The following is a 12619-nucleotide window of genomic DNA, read 5'->3' as shown; positions in this document are numbered from 1 at the left end:
GAAACTCCACAGTGCTTATTTGATTGTTATTACAGTGGTCCCCCCGTATTCGCGGGGGATGCGTACCAGACACCCCCGTGAATAGTTAGAATCCGCGAATGTTTGGAGCCCCTATATAAATGCTAAAAACAGCCTATTTTGTTAGTTAAAACTTAAGAAAAACCACTAAAAATGTTCATACTTGGTTTTTTTAATAGTTTTATCACAAAAAATGAAGTTTTTATGATAAAACAAAGTTTAATGTATACTTACCTGGCAGGTATATATATAGCTATATTCTCTGTTCCACCTGGCAGAAATTTTCAAAACTCGCGGCAAACGCTAGTAACCTATTAGTAGTTCAGGCAACCACCACCCCGTTACCGTGGCGCTAGCGCTAGGAACCGTTCCCCAATTGGGCCAGATTTTCTCTGAACCCTGTCCCCTGAGGGGAGGCGGGTGGGAATTAAATTATATATACCTGCCAGGTAAGTATACATTAAACTTTTGTTTTATCATAAAAACTTCATTTTAATGTATGACACTTACCTGGCAGGTATATATATAGCTGATTGACACATTTGGAGGTGGGTCAAGGACAGCAACATTCTTAGAGTATAAAAATATTATTAAAATATTATTAAAACTCCAGGTTCCTTACCTGCTAAGGTAGCTGACTTCATAGGTCCTGCCTCTAAGCCTGCTTAAACCTTAGTAGCTCTCAACAAGGAAGTGTCCTGGTATGTTGAAGAAGCTAAGACTGGAACTGACAACTGGACGTGACCAATGTGTTGACAGAACCTTACAGCCCTCTTATGCCACGGCATTCAAGCTAGTATAAACAGATCATTTACCTGAACTACACACACACCATCACCGGATAATACTAACACGACTGAGAAAAGTACCGCACCCTTTTCTCAGACGACCAATAAACACAAACACCATCCACCTAATAAAATCACTAGCTTAAAAGAAGGTTATGGGGTAGTAACTCCTTTGCCCAATACTGTACCCGAGACCACGTATGGACCTAGCGTCTGACAATTATCAAAAGGTTGTCTGAACGTCCTAAGATAATGGAGACGCAAATATTGAATTAGTTCTCCAATATGGTGGATTCAATAATTTCCTTGAGGGCTAAATTCTTTTTAAAAGCTAATGAAGTCGCCACTGCCCTGACTTCATGAGCCTTCACTTTTCAAAAATACCAAAGCTCTGCTCTTCACACAACATATGAGCCTCTTTAATTAACTCTACTCATGAAGAAGGCTAGAGCGTTCTTCGTCATGGGTCTAGTGGGGTCTTTAACTGAACACCACAGAGCATCAGACTTCCCTCTGATAACTCTTGTTCTTTCTATATAACATCGCAACGCTCTCACTGGGCAGAGAACTCTTTCTTGCTCGTGACCCACCAATTCAGCTAGACCCAAAACTTCAAAGGATCTTGGCCAAGGATTAGCTGGATCCTCATTCTTGGCCAAGAAACCTTCTTGGAATGAACACATGCATTACCGTGTCTCCATCCCACCTTCTTCGATATGGCCTGAAGCTCACTAACTCTTTTAGCAGTTGCCAATGCTACTAAAAAGATAGTCTCTTAGCAAGATCTCTCAGAGAGGATTCCTCTAACGGTTCGAATTTGCTAGAAGTTAAATACTTCAAGACCACATCCAGGTTCCAAGCAGGTGGCCTGCATTCTGATTGTTTCTTCGTCCCAAACGACCTAATCAGATCTCTAAGGTCTAAGTTATTCGAGATGTCTAGATCCCTGTGTCTAAACACTGAGGTTAGCATACTCTTATAACCTTTGATTGTCGAAACTGACAAGTGTAAATCCTTCCTCAAGTATAGAAGGCAATCTGCGATTTGGGTCACAGTATGGGATTGAAGAGTGACAACTTTCCATGTTCTTACACCACTTCCGGAAATTGTCCCACTTCGACTGATACCCTGTGATTGTGGAGGTTCTTCTGGCTCTATCCAACTGCACTGGCCACCTCTCTAGAATATCCCTCGCTCTGACCAGACGTTCGATAGTTCCTGAACGCAGTTCAGACCCAGAGCGAGGGTATTCTTGTGAAACCTGTCGAAGTGGGGTTGTCTGAGTAAATCTACTCTTAGAGGAAGAGTCCTTGGCGTATCTACTGTCCATTCCAGTACCTCTGTGAACCAACTTTGGGCCGGCCAAAACGGGGCTATTAAGGTCATCCTCGTTCCTTTGCTCTCCCTGAACTTCTTCATCACTTTCCCCAGCACCTTGAACGGAGGAAAAGCGTACAGATCTAAGTTTGACCAATCCATCAGGAATGCATCGACCGCCACTGCTTCCTGGTCTGGAATCGGAGAGCAATAGTTGGTAACCTTTTTGTTCTGGCTGTCGCAACAGATCCACTACCGGACGGCCCCACAACTTCCACAGGCTCTGGCAAACCTCCATGTGCAACGTCCACTCCGTCGAGAGAAGTTGCTCTCTTCTGCTCAACAGGTCCGCACCCACGTTCTTCTCTCCTTGTATAAAACCTGGTGAGTATCACGACCTTTTCCTTTCCTTTCCTTCCGCCCAAAGCAGAAGGTTTCTTTTGCCAGATTTTGTAAAGGGGGAAAAGAATTGAGTTCCCCTTGTTTCCGAATGTATGCCAGAGCCGTGGTGTTGTCCGAGTTGGACCTGCACTGTCTTGTTTCGAATCCACTCTCTGAAGTGCTTCAAAGCCAAGAAAATTGCCATCAGTTCCTTCCTGTTTTATGTGCCACTTTGTTTCGTCCTTGCGCAAAGTCCCAGACCTCTTGAGGGCCTAATGTCGTCTCCCCAACCTGCGTCCGACGCGTCGGAAAACAAGACGAGGTCTGGGTTCTTCTGCTGAAGCGACATCCCTCTGCTAACCTGCCTGGAGTTAGCCACCACTTTAATTCCTCCCTTACTTCGGCCGGAATTAGAAACTGGAAGGAATCCGGTTGCAATTTTCTTGGCCATGAATCCTTCAGGAAAAACTGAAGAGGTCTCATGTGCAGTCTTCCTAAGAAAGAATGAACCTCTCTAGCGAAGAGAGTGTGCCCAGTAGACTCATCCACTCTCTTGCAGAGCATCGGTCTTTCTTTAGAAAGTCCTGCACCTTCCGAATGCATTGGGGCTTCGCCTTTCGGGGGACGGAAAAGCCCGAAAAGTCACTGCCGATATCTGAATCCCCAAATAAACTATCTGTTGTTGGGGCTCCAATTGAGACTTTCCCATATTCACTACCAGACCTAGGTCTTTTGCTAAGTCCAATGTTTGACTCACGTCCTCCAGACATTGACTTCTTGATTGGGATCTTATCAACCAGTCGTCCAGATACAAAGACACTCTGATCCCTCTTAAATGTAACCATCTCGCCACATTGGACATCATCCTCGTGAACACTTGAGGGGCTGTGCAAAGGCCGAAGCATAGGGCCTTGAACTGAAGACCCTGTCCTGAATCACAAACCTTAGATACTTCCTGCTTCCTGGATGAATCGGAATATGAAAGTATGCGTCTTGTAAGTCCAGAGTCGCCATCCAGTCCCCTGGACGTACCGCTGCCAGTACCGAATCGTTCGTCTCCATAGTGAACTTGGTCTTTTCCTACGAAAAGATTCAGTTGACTTACTGTCCAGCACTGGCCTCCAACCTCCCGAGGACTTTGCAACCAGGAACAGACGGTTGTAAAATCCCGGAGATTCGTGATCCAGAACAGGTTCTATGGCTCCTTTCTCTAGCATGGAAGCTACTTGCTCCCACAGAGCCGCTTTCTTCTCTAAATCGTTGTAATTTGCCCCGAGGGCTCTCGGAGATGTTGCGAGAGGAGGTCTTTTCAAGAAAGGAACTTGTACCCTTCCCGAGCTACGTTGACAGCCCAGGGATCTGCCTTTCATATTTTGCCAAACTTCCCAAAAACCTTGAAGTCTGGCTCCCACTGTCGTCTGGAGGACTGAGTTCTCATTCTTTAGAGGGGGTCTTGGCTCCTCTTTTCGCGGGTACTCTCTTACCCCTAAAGGCGGGTCGAGCGAATGTTCTTCCTCGAAAGGGCTGTTGCGACGGCCTAGTATCCTTTGGAGTCTTCTTCACCAACTTGGTTGGTAAGAACTTCTTAACTGAAGACGAAAGAAGATCTTGAGTGGCTTTCTGCGAAAGGGAAGAGAGCTATATCCCTAATCACCTCTGAAGGAAACAGCTGTTTTCGAAAGAGGAGAGAACAGTACTCCGATTTCTGAGAGTTAGAAACTCCTTTTGAGGGGCGAACGAACACAACAGCGATCTCTTCTTAAGTACTCCTGCTGTGAATAACGAAGCCAGTTCATTCGTTCCGTCTCTAAGAGCCTTATCCATGCAGGACATAATGCTCTTAGCTGTTTCTAAGTCCTGCGAATCCTCTTCTCCTAGGGAGTTCGCTAGCGCTCCCAAAGACCAATCCAAGAAATTGAAGACTTCGAAAGTCCTAAAAATCCCTTTAAATAGATGGTCAAATTCTGAAGACGTCCACCAGACCTTGGCCGACTGTAACGCCTGTCTGCGTGAGCTGTCTACTATACTGGAGAAGTCCCCCTGGGAGGAGGCAGGTACTCCCAGGCCTAGACTTTCTCCAGTAGCGTACCATACTCCTGATTTAGAAGCCAACTTCGCTGGAGGAAAAACAAAAGAGTATTTTCCCGCTTCTTTCTTCTCCTTCATCCAGTCATTCACCCGTTGAAGGGCCTTCTTCGCCGAAATTGACATCGTCATTTTCAGGAAAGAGGACTTCTTTGGAGTCCTAGTCTTGGAAAACTGTGATAAGGGGGATAACGGAGCTGTCGGTTTAAATTCCCCCTCCCAAAAACAGCAATAAGACGTGAAGTCAGAACCTTATAATCTGAAGAAGGTTCCGTATTCTTTTCTTCAATTACTTCCAACTCTTCTTCTGCTGAAGAAAACTGTCCTTTTTTTGTAAAATCCTCGTCGTATTGACGCTTCGTTGAAGGACTAGCGTCCTGCCGCCTGCGTCCTGCGGCTACCGAGGCGTCGGCGTCCTGCCGCCTCTCGATGTCCTGCCGCCTGCGTCCTGCGGCTACCGAGGCGTCGGCGTCCTGCCGCCTGCGTCCTGCGTCCATCGTAGAAACGCCTGCTTCCTGCCGCCTGCGTCCTGCGTCCACCATTGGTCCCGCGTCCTGACGTTTGCGTCCTGCTTCTTCGGAAACTATTTTCCTCCTAGCGCCAGTGCGCCCTGCGTCCTCGGCGAACGCGTCCTTGTCTTCCCTTTTAGAAGACTTAATGGGAAGGACTCGTCCTTACGCCTCGAAGATGCTTGTTCAGGAGCATCCCAAGACTTCACCAGCACTGCCAACTTGGACTGCATTTCCCGTAAGAAATGCTTCGTACTATCCTCCTGCATGGTAGACGACGAAGGATGAGGATTACGAGCTGGACTGCGACCTAAAGGAGAGCGATCCTGTACTCTACCCGACGGAGAAATACCATGGCGAGACGACGTATATCACCAGTGCGTCCTGCGTCCTCTCTAGTACGAAAAATCCTTTTCCTCTTGATCGGCACTGCGTCCCCGTCTTCCGAGGATGACAACACCTCAGGACTACTCCAAGCCTCACTATCTTGCGCCTGTCTCTCGAGAGCAGTTGATGTCCTGAACGTCCTCTTGAGTGGGCGAGACACCACTGCATACCGACGTTCTCGCTCGGAAGTCGAACCTTCCGAGGACGCACACTTCCCAGTTACGCCTTTTCTGCGGCGAACTGCAACAGCCTGGAACTTGCAACAGGACTGTTCGAAGGGACGCCTGACCGTGACAAAACCTCTCTCGCCTCCCTTCGACTGTCGACATGCCTTCTCCCCTTGGGTCTGGGAGCTTGACAGAGGTCTAGGTCTAGGAGCACGAGAGAGACGATCAGACGCCCCCTCCACTACACTTTCACTGACATCGAAAGCACTAACTTTATCTGTAAGTCGCTGTATCTGGTCGCCCATGGACGCAAGGGCAGCGAACACTTTCACAATATTTGTATCGTTCGTCTCCTCCGATACCAGCGCGGGCGCAGGAGATACCTGGGGAGAAGGAACTACCAATTCTACATTAGAAGGAGCTGGAGAGGAAATACATTCACTCCTTTTACTCGAAGAATTTGACTTCCTCTCACGAGAAACAGATCTCCTTACACGATCTTTCTCAAGTCTCTCAACATATTTCATAAAGACCTCCATTCCTTCTCTGATAAATTTTCTCACATTCAATGCATCTATTCTCCCAAGTACACACATTCTCCCTACACTTCTTACAAACGGTATGAGGGTCGACCGAAGCTTTCGGCAATCTTACCTTACACCCCTCTTTTACACACACTCTAAACATACTTCCAGAGTCAGACATCTTAAAGAACAATCCAAAGCGAATGCCAAGCTAACGTTTCCGAGTACAATACCAAAATCCAAGATCAGTCAGCAACGAGAATGAAAATTCTAGCAGGGAACCACCAACAATGTTGCCGGTTCGGCTGGCAGAGAAAATCTGGCCCAATTGGGAACGGTTCCTAGCGCTAGCGCCACGGTAACGGGGTGGTGGTTGCCTGAACTACTAATAGGTTACTAGCGTTTGCCGCGAGTTTTGAAAATTTCTTGCCAGGTGGAACAGAGAATATAGCTATATATATACCTGCCAGGTAAGTGTCATACATTAAAGTGCATTTTATGATTTGAAATTGATAACAAAAACCAGGAATTTGTGGATATTTCTCAATAGAAAAATACCGCGAATGCAAGCGAATTTTCCGCGAATAATGCAGGGAAACGTTCCCGAGAGAAATCTGTGAATGTGTGAGACCGCGAATCCGGAGAACGCGAATACGGGGGGTCCACTGTATACACATTTTGGTCTCAGTTCACTCCACATTGCACTTTAAACCCGTTGCTGTTGCTGGTTCCTAAGTGCGCGCGCCAGCAAACACAGTTACGAACAGCAGACGACGAAACTGCAAAGTTTTATTCCCTAAATTGTTTACTTTACTCGTTTTTAGGGAGTTTTAAAATTTACTTTGTTATTTAAAAATTTTAATTTAATTCATGTATATTATCCCTTTTTTGCAACCAAATTACCCCGAAAAATTACAGATATTTCTAAAGTAGATACAATCCAATGTTTCTAACGTTTTCGTACATCTGGCTGCCGAAAACCATAGAGGAACGACTACGGAGAAGTGAATTATATACAGTGGGGCCTCGCTTAGTCACGGATCAGCAATCACGGATTCAGTTATTCACGGGTTTTTCCTTCCTTTTTTGGACCATTTCTCAGTCTATATATCAGTCTATATATCGCTGGTATGAATCACAGCATCGGGCTTGTCGGTGGTAGGCTAAGCCTCGTCCGGTTCCGATAACTAACAAATGCATAAACAGATTCCCATTATGATATTAACTGACAATAAAGGTAATAAAACCATTCTCACCTTATACATATATCATAGGCATATCTTCTAATAGGCTATATAACCTATTCATGGAATAATTCCACGTCATTGACATCAACTTGTAGTTGAGCGGCCAGCAGAAATGTTAAACATTGAGTTTACACTTCACAGCACCTTTGTCATTCTTAACCTTTTAGAAATGTTAATAGTAGTAGTGTAATACAGTAGTAATAACATTTAGGAAAACATAAATTTTCAAATTCGAACTTCATTATTGTTTTGGCATAACGTAATCAACTTCTCTGAACACTGCACTCATACAAAAGATAATTGTCATAGATTATCGTATATAGATTATCGTATGTTGTTTGCAATCGGCGACGAAGCGTAAACGTAATAAAACCACTTTTACCTTATATATTATTGTCATATATTCATAATAAAACGCAAATCTTATATATTATTGGCATATCTTCATAATAAAAAGCCTCTTCAAGGAATAATTCCTTGGGGAATCCATTTTTCAAAAGACCAAAAAATACACTTTACATGTTCACAGTATACAATGAACAATGATTACTTTATTTTGATGTGATTACATTAATATTACAGTATGGTACTCTAAGCAGTACAGTAACTATTTTTTATCATAAATGTATATTCATTCACGAAAAAATACATATGACCACCGTGACGTCGCCGTTCTACAAAGTACCGATGTATTTTTACGTAAGTATCCTCTAAACTCTGTCATAAATCACTTTACTTACTTTTTTTTGTGAAGCCCAAATGCTACGTACATTCCGGAAAATTAACGAAATCACGAATTTTATCATAGAGCAAGATTCAGTAATTACTGTTTTCTTCTTCTTTTCATGACTAAATGCATTTTAAGGATAAACTCGTTTACAAATTTTCAAATACTATGAATGTAAATAGCAAAAATCTCTCTCTCTCTCTCTCTCTCTCCGTCACTTACAGAAAAAACTATAATACTGATCCTATTATTTATCGTAAATAAAACAAAGGAAACAAGGATGGTCCCCGAAAGAATAAAAATGTTGCCATATTTTTATTCTTTCTGTGACTTACAAAAACAACTGTGCTTCAATATAACTTTTATAGTTGACTCAATGATTATCACATATTATAACAGTATACAAGAGAATATCTTATCACTATCCATGTTTCATTTCTTATCATCATAAAATATTTAAAATATAAATTTCATTGTTATTCTCGAGCTAAGATAGTCAACAGTACTCTAGTCCCAAGCTCTTCTCCCAAGCTATTCAAGTTACTCTAGTCCTAAGCTGCTCTCTCAAGCTGCTCTCGTCACAAGCTGCTCTCTCTCTCTCTCTCTCTCTCTCTCTCATCTCTCTCTCTCTCTCTCTCTCTCTCTCTCTCTCTCTCTCTCTCTCTCTCTCTCAATGAAATATGAATTACTGTATCATAATAAAATCATAAACTATTATGTACAAAGTTAATAATAATAATAATTCCATTAATAAATTTGTTTCTTTTAGCAACTAAATTGTTTTCCAAATAAATTCTTTCGGTAATAAACGTCCATCAGCTGATTCTAAACGTAAACAAAAGACAAAACTAGATTTTTATTGCTGTATTTTGCTGTTTACACATTAATATTATAGTTGGGTGTTGTAATCATTACAGTAAATCATGTTTTTTTTATCATAAATATGTTCATTCATGAAATAGATATACTATGTACTTTTAGTTTGGTGCAGCAGCCAAATCATGAAATAACAAGGAATTGTTAGGTAATTATACTTTTGTTTGCTGATCTGATGAAGGGGAAATTGAAGATAGGAAAGAATAACTTTGAAACTGTCTTGAATTTAGTTTAAGGTGATAGTTGAAGAAATATTTGGTGCTTGAACTAAAGTAGGCAGTTATAAACACTGAAATAGTGGTCTTGGGTGGGTTAATTATTAAAGTAGGCGGTTTAAAGCAATTTTCAGGGGGGGTACCAGGATAACACGGGTATTTACTTATCACGGGGGTTCTGGGCCTTATCCCCCGTGATTAACGAGGCCCTACTGTACATATATATATTTTTTTTTTTTTTTTGCTTTTTTGTTTTTGCTAGCACTTTTCATAGATTTCAGTCTATATTAGTATTTTGAATTTCTTTAATAACCGTATGCCAGAAATAAATGTAACCTTTAATGTTTGCATGCTTTAATGTTTGCATGCTAAGAATGGCAAAATCATCGTTGCCACATTAGTGGAGGCTTCACACATACGCTGTTTCATTATTATAAACAGTTTTCATGAATTCTAGTTGTCATAGTAATGCAATAATGAATGAAAAATTGGCTTTTAATATTTATGTATATATACTTCCAATACATAGCCTAATTTCACCAATTTCAACGTTTTGTGTGTAGTCTTATACCCAGTTTGGAGGGTCAACACATACCGAATGGCAACAGAGAGAGAGAGAGAGAGAGAGAGAGAGAGAGAGAGAGAGAAAGGAAGGCGAAGGAACGAAAGAAAGGGGCGGGTGGAGGGGGGGGAGAGGGTAGGTGGAGCTTTATACGAGTGTTCATATCCATTTCTGCATAATGGAGTTTTTGTCTCTTGGTACAAAGACAAGTGTCGTTTATTCTTTACGATTAGTGATTCACGATACCCTTATAAATTACGGCACTGGGTGTAATGCACTATAGCAAAATCTCGTTCTGATACGAGTGTTCGTTACAGAAATAGGTATTGCCCAAAACGTGCTTGCACTGTCTCTGAAACCCATAGTAGGTATGCTGCTTAGTTGTCAATCAAGTTTTTTGTAATCAAGTATTTTTTACAAGCTAGCTATTGAATAAATTTGTATTTTTCTCAATCAAAACATATGCCCCTCAATGCTAACTTTCCTCTTTTAACGACTTTCTGGTCATTGCAAATTCGGCCCCATAATTTCTTATGTTGCGAAAACAGAGGCGAATTGACCGAAAACGATTGTGTCACACTACGGCGATAATCCGGCAGTAAAACATCTTCATATATCCAAAAAGTAAATAATGAAGATATATATGCGCATTACGATTATACCAATTACATGAAGAGCTGATAATCTGCATGAATAACTGGTAAACTGTTCTGCGAGAAAGTTGAGTAAAGCGATTATTTACAATAGGTACAAAAGTCAAGATGTCGTGACGTCATAATACAGGACTTAAAAGAACGTTCTAATTCCAAAAAATAATTACTTAAATTTGAGTCAGAATCGAGTTACTTTTTCAATAACAAATATTTTCAAATTAATCATCATAAATATGTAAAATATTGATGTTTAACTATTTATTTAAAAAATTATCGAAGTGCACGCTTCGTCGTCTTCTTCTACAAAACTTTGTTACAATCGGTGAGGAAAAGTTTTCCGATTGTTGTGATAAAAGTGCCCCAGCGTCTGTGGGCACAAGTGGTGTGCGGATTTATCACAGGAAATGGTTAGTTTATTGACACAAGCGACTCCGTAAACATCGAGATGGAACGCGTTTTGGTGAGATTTGCACTACATTTGAGACCGTTTTCAGTACCCTCTGTTTAAATCTTAAAATTTGGCCTTAATTTCTAACTTTGGAGAAAATACTTACTTCGAAATAAGAAGTCGCGACTGATGCCCATCTCCGATGTCAGGACGCGTTATAAGGTACTTTTTTTGGGATTGTACATGCTGATCGAACATGGTCCACTCTGGACCCTACGGTTATTTATCCTATTTTATCTTAATCGCGTTAATGATGCAAAATCCGATGATAAATAAAAACAGGTATAAAGAATTAAATGCTTCTCTTTTCACTTTTACTCGTTGTAATTCCTTTGTGTTTTATCTTATTGATTTCAGGAAAAGATGACTTACCTAGTTGTACAATGAATACCGAATCCTATGGTATGACCAAAATTTTCCTATCTTGAGCAAAGCGTGAGTTGATTGAAGAAATATAAACATAATATTGCCAGTTTTCTAATCAGAGGCCGCCAAACAAACGTCTCGTAGGCGCAAGAATTTACCTTAAATGAATCGACTAGGGGTAGGAGGGCCGATGAAACACAGCGTACCGTAGGTTACAGCGGGGTACACCTCTGAACCTCAAGCTTAATAATACTGGTTACTCTCAAAATAAAACAAACATACTCTTGAATGTCATTATACTATAAAATCAGAGTTATCATCACGGCAAAATCGAGGCTAAGTACAAAAGAATAGCAACCCTCTTACTTACATGGAAGTTGTTTACATTTTGACACGTCGGCAGTGTTACCAGATCCCAAACAGACGCTAACTCTGTGCAAATGCTAACATTATTATTTCGCATGCTAACAAACAAAATTTAGCATATCTCACACAAATCAGCTTTATTCGTCCCACTTCTAGCTTTTAACTTATTCGAGAAATTGTGAAATGAATATTGTTTAATGAAGTTTTCTCTGAAATTCCCAATTTTCTAAGAAACTTAACACGATTTATTCTACATTAAGCAATACTGGTTTTAGCAATGTTTGCTAACAAGAGAATGAGCTCTCAAAGCACTTGTAATTTGTGACCACCTAAAGCCTGTTTAAATCCTAGATTAAGAATTAGTCATTAATATCAGACAATCTTTTGGATACTGCTTAGAATGTTCGTAAAGTAAATCTTTATTGCTGCATTGTAAAATGTGCAACTGATAACCATACATGGCTCTGAATAGAACCGTGGAAATTACCTGTCGCTACAAGTACTACCTAAAATTAAAAACATAATATATGCTACCTATATATATATATATATATATATATATATATATATATAATATATTATGGGTTAGCCATAAGCATCTAAGCATCGTATGAGAATCTTAAATGCACGAATTTTTTTAAGCCATCGGTAAAATGGCATGATGATTTATGGAAATAGGGAAAATCTAGCAACCAAGATTTGTAAAGAAAATTACGGAATGGATGGATGGCCTGGCTGTTAACGACATGAAGTTGAAATATAATTGATTGAAATCTGACTTAATTTTCACCGTTAATTTGAATACTGGTCTCTAATGTATCTAATAAAAAAAGAACCCACAATAATGATTTTTCTGATAACCTTGAATCAGAGCGATTCATCAATACATGCATATATATAGTATTACTATAAGGTATACACACACACACACACACACACACACACACACACACACACACACATATATATATATATATATATAT

At 40.9% G+C, this 12619-nt stretch overlaps 1 protein-coding gene across 2 annotated transcripts in view; it reads right to left on the bottom strand.

Annotated features, from left to right (window-relative positions):
• LOC135213589 (beta-secretase 1-like) overlaps positions 1–11693 on the bottom strand; it is a 178748-nt gene extending 167055 nt beyond the window's left edge. For both annotated transcript variants that reach the window (XM_064247588.1, XM_064247589.1), the window contains exon 1: positions 11641–11693. The gene's annotated coding sequence lies outside the window, so the exon portion shown is untranslated. The remainder of the gene's footprint in view (positions 1–11640) is intronic.
• Between the last annotated feature and the right edge of the window lie 926 nt (positions 11694–12619).

This window comes from Macrobrachium nipponense, chromosome 43 (genome assembly GCF_015104395.2).
Source record: "Macrobrachium nipponense isolate FS-2020 chromosome 43, ASM1510439v2, whole genome shotgun sequence".
In the NCBI taxonomy this organism is placed as follows: Eukaryota; Metazoa; Arthropoda; class Malacostraca; order Decapoda; family Palaemonidae; genus Macrobrachium; species Macrobrachium nipponense.
The sequence above is the reverse complement of the archived record's forward strand: the minus strand, read 5'-3'. Positions and strand labels throughout refer to the sequence as shown.